We start from the raw sequence: 5288 nt of genomic DNA on the forward strand, positions 1-5288 counted from the left end.
GTGTGTGTGTGTGTGTCTGCATGTGTGTTTGCCGATTTTACAGTCTGCTTCGCAATGTTTTGATGAAGGGTATCAAAGGTGAATTGCTCTAGCATTATCTGTTTCAAAGAACCAGGAACAAAATGTAAAGGAAATGACGAATAATAATAATAATAATAATAATAATAATAATAATAATAATAATAATAATAATAATAATAATAGTAATAATAATAATAATAATAATAATAATAATAATAATAGAAAAATGATGATAATAATAATAATAATAAAAATAATAATAGTAATTATAATAATAATAATAAATCTCAAATTTTAAAACAAACATAATTTTCTTATGTTTTCTTAAATATTCTCTAGAACAACCCTACGTACAAAACCAAATATATGGCACCCTAGGCATAACACCAGCATGAACTTCTAGCTTGTTGTCTCTTGAGGTCTCTGGGTGAGACTTGGAGCCAACTTGTACAAATGCAAAGCAAAAGTCAAACATAAAATAATAATAATAATAAAAGGAAAACTGCCTTGCCAGCCCGATTAAAGTTGGTTAGCGGCGTAATCATCATTATGGACTCGGACGACAGACAGATATGCCCCTCATGCTACAGCAGCTGTTCGACATAGCTCCATAAGTCAGCAATGCCTGGACACTGAACGAGTGCATGCAGAACGGTTTCGTTGCTCTGCGAACACCTCGGACAAAGCCCGTCTGACAGCACATCAGTGCCTGTAGAGTTCATCTCCAACCGATAGCGTCCCCCACCCGGTAGCACAGCAAGACCAAAGAAATCTAATCCTCTGTAAATATCTAAAGTGGAACATCCACTGATCGTGTTGCCCGACTTGTAGAGGACAATGATAATAATAATAATAATGATGATGATGATGATGATGATGATGATGATGATAATAATAATAATAATAATAATAATAATAATAATAACAACAACACTAACAATCATAACACGGCAAATATGGGAAGACATAAGTGAAGAAAATGTCAAAACCATTAAAAAATGACCAGTAAATGGCAATCACTTGGTATGGATAAGATTTCAAACTATTTTTCGTTAACACCATCTTTCTTGATGAACAAGTAGAATGTTAATGTGGGTCTTATGGATGCAGAGACCAACTGTTAATTAGCAGAATGCTTTTTGCAGATTGTCACACGAAAAAACAACTCTCAGTGGCCTGGATAGACTACAAGAAGGCCTTCGATAGTCTTCTTCACACCCGGATAAGGGAAAGCTTGGAGATGTTCGGAATTTCACTAGTAATCAGGAATTTTGTATCTCATACTATGAAGCCCTTTTCAAGCCTAGCCAGGCTCATGGGCCCGGTTTCCCGGTTTCTATGGAGTATGTGTTCCCCCCAGCTGAACGGGATGCCAGTCCATCGGAGCGTTACTCAAGAAACAGTTAGAAAGAGTGAGAGAAAGTTGGGGCGAAAGAGTACAGCAGCGTTCGCCACCATCCCCTGCCGGAGCTTCGTGGATCTTTAGGTGTTTTCACTCAATAAACACACACACAACGCCCGGTCTGGGAATCGAAACCGCGATCCTCCGACCGCGAGTCCGCTGCCCTAACCACTGGGCCATTGCGCCTCCACACTATGAAGCTCTGGGAAACATTAATTCTCAACACTGACATTATAAATATAATAGCTGGACAACTCAGTATTAATTGTGATGTCTTTAAAGGAGACTCATCATCTTTGTTGTTCTGCTTGTCGCCAAGGCAAACGAAGCTGATTGAACTCACGAACTTAACAGTATGTATAATTTGTTTTTTGTCGGTGCAGTGTATGGCCAGTTTCCCGAGAAGTTGGTTCAATTGGCGATGTATCTTCACTACTGAATCTATTATATTGAATTAATCCTTTGGAGATATTCTAAGCACGTCCAAGTTGAATTCAAAGGTGTCAAACTGTCGACTGAAGTTCAAATCCAGTCACCGCCGCTGCATTGCCTTTGTCATGGCCAAGACACTTAAATTTCGCCAACTCATTCCATCACTCTGGCTCGTTCTATCTCGCTGTAAACAGTCACCATTGGGGGCAAAACTGACGGCTGTCATTAACAGAAGTACTGTATGTCTAATAAGCCATTGGTTAGCTTGGCGATTTTATGTGATTTTTATGATCATTGGTGATGGCAAAGGTGTTCAATTATCCTATTGAAAGAGAGAGAGAGAGAGAGAGAGAGAGAGTGAGAGAGAGAAGGGGAGAGAGAGAAAGAGAGAGAGAGAGAGAGGAGGTTCATATTGTTTCAACCATTTCTATTATATTAAAACTTTTATCAAAATCCATTCGATATGAAGTTATCCAATATCTTAAATATTTTCTGCAGAAATTATTACGATAAACAATTGGAAACTCTGTTGTTTCCAATAAGTTGGTAATAGGATTATTATAATCATATTCGTTTCCCAATTCCATTCACATTAACTTGCTCTCTCTCTCTCTCTCTCCCTCCCTCTTCGCCTCTTTCTCTCTTTGCCCTCCCCGCTCTCTGTCAGATCACATACTCGCATACACACTCTGTGTGCAGCATCCAATCTCTTCAACAAGTCGTTATAGAACAAACTAATGATATAATTCATTCAGTGCCGAGAGAAATGAGCAATAGCAACAATGTGTACAAATGCAAATTTGATTCGGATTCAACTCATGAGATTTTGATTAATTTCATTGTTACTATGCTTGGAATTCATTTCTCGCTGTAAGAAAGCTTCAAGGCTGTAAAACCGCTTCAACATTTGAATTAAGGATTCTGCACCATGAATATACTTCTAGGAGCTTTTGTCAAAACAACACTACTTTCAATAAATCTTTACAATTATTCTACAGTTTACACAATGCAGATACTCAAACTCACATGCACATACATTCATATATAAATACAAACATAAAAAAAAATGCTGAGTAGTATATACTTATATTATTACATACGAATACATATATGATTATACACAAATACACGCGCAGTGCTTATGTATACATACACGCACACACACACACACACACACACACACACACACACACACACACACACACACACACACACAAAGAATGTTCTGATACATACATACACACATACATACATACATACATACATACATACGTGTGCACTTGTATAAAAATTACATACTATGATAAGAATGAGGTCATCCATCCATCCATCCGTCCGTCCGTCCGTCCATCCATCCATCCATCCATCCTACCTCCCAATCTATCTATCTATCTATCTATCTATCTATCTATCTATCTATCTATCTATCTGTCTGTCTGTCTGTCTGTCTGTCTGTCTGTCTGTCTAAATAATAATAAGGGTGATAAATTGGATATTAATTTAATTAACATCAATTTAAAACCAGTAATTTAGCATAAAGAAAATTCTGAAAATTCAGAAAAAATATATTACATATATGTGAGAAGGGATGACCACTAAGCGGACATTCTTTACGCTAGAAATCGACCATCAACGGTCAAACCACAAAAGAAAAGAATGTTCTCTAGGAAAATTCAGCGCACACCAGAACATGAACGAGCAAGACATATGAAAATATACAAAAATAAAGAATTAGTCGTAGACCAGGTTTTGCGCATTAATGGATTAATGTAATTTTTACTTACATAACCCATCCGAAGCTCATCAGTACGACCGTTCGATACAATATAATTTACAGAATTTGTACCATTGTAGAAGATGCGAATATCAGGAACAAGTGCCTAACAAGACTAAGAGAGGTTTTGCTCAAACAAGAATACCCGTCTCTGCTTATAGAAAATGGCATACAGCGGGCTATAAAAATAGCCATCTAACAACTGAGGACAACCCAAAGAAGTGAGAGCCAGGAACAAGTCATACCATTTATAGTGACACACAACCCATGCTACAAGAATATCTTCAACATTGCCAAAGCAAACCTACCAATCATTGCTCGAAGTAATGAATTAAAAGATATAATCACAGATCGAGCTATGATTCTTAGTAAAAGACGGCCTAAAAACTTGATAAAATAATTAATAAAGGCAAAGTTTGATCTTAGCAACAAAGACCAATCATTTACTGTATCTGAATGCAATGATAGCCGATGTGGCACATGCCAATTCATACATACCGGCCAATATATGAACACAAAAACCGGAAAAATATTCACAAACGCAAATATGAACTGCAAAAGCAGAAATTTAATTTACTGCATCAAATGCCCGAATTGTGAAGAACTATATGTAGGTCAGACTGGAAATGCACTATCAGAACGTTCACGCGTGCACCGACAGCTAATAAGAGACCCAAATATCCGTCAGATACCTTTGAGTAACCATCTAGCAACATGTAGCCGGAAAATATTTATAATATTTCCATTCAACAAACTACACAGTCCAAGTGAAATTGAGAGGAAAATCAGAGAAGAGAACTTTCTTAATAAATTCCATCGCAAGCTAAATAAACAATAATACTAATATGTAGTGGTACTATTTCTACTGCTACGACCATTACCACTGACAACAACAACAACAACAACAACAATACTAAAGGTGCTCATTATGATGATAGCAAGAAAATACTAGCTGAGTCAAGAGAAAAGTCAGTAAAAATAATCTTATTTTTGGGTTTAAAGTTTGATTACCACAGTTACTCTCACCACCACCACCTCTAAAAAAAAGCCCAACAATTACTACTTTGGCTAGGGTCAAAATACAGGTCTCTTAACAGGTTCAACAAACCGTGACACCTAAACAAAACACCAATCAACTAAAGTAATTTAGTAAAATCACACACTGATTGGTCAGAGTACAGTTTGCAAAAATTAACATTCTGGAGCCTATACAAATTTAATTAAGGCACACAGTTTAGCCGTATCACTACAGTTGTAAATTGTAAAATGTAAAACATAATTGTCACCACTACTATATGATCCTGAAGATTGCATAGTTTAATGCATGAAAGTACTAGTTCAATCAGAAAGGACGTTTAATATTCTATCATTTCATTGTATTATATTATATCATATTATATTATATTATATTATATTATTATAAGGTTGTAAATAAAACGTGGAATTTCTTTGAGTAATATATACTTCGATACCAGAATCGTTAGCACGCTGGCCGAAATGCATAGCGTTATTTTGTCTGTCGTTACGTTCTGAGTTCAAATTCTGCCGAGGTCGACTCTGCCTTTCATCCTTTCGGGGTCGATTAAATAAGTACCAGTTACGCATAGGGTTCGATGTAATCATCGACTTAATCCCTTTGTCTGTCCTTGTTTGTTCTCT

The sequence above is a fragment of the Octopus bimaculoides genome, chromosome 7, assembly GCF_001194135.2.
Source record: "Octopus bimaculoides isolate UCB-OBI-ISO-001 chromosome 7, ASM119413v2, whole genome shotgun sequence".
NCBI lineage: Eukaryota > Metazoa > Mollusca > Cephalopoda > Octopoda > Octopodidae > Octopus > Octopus bimaculoides.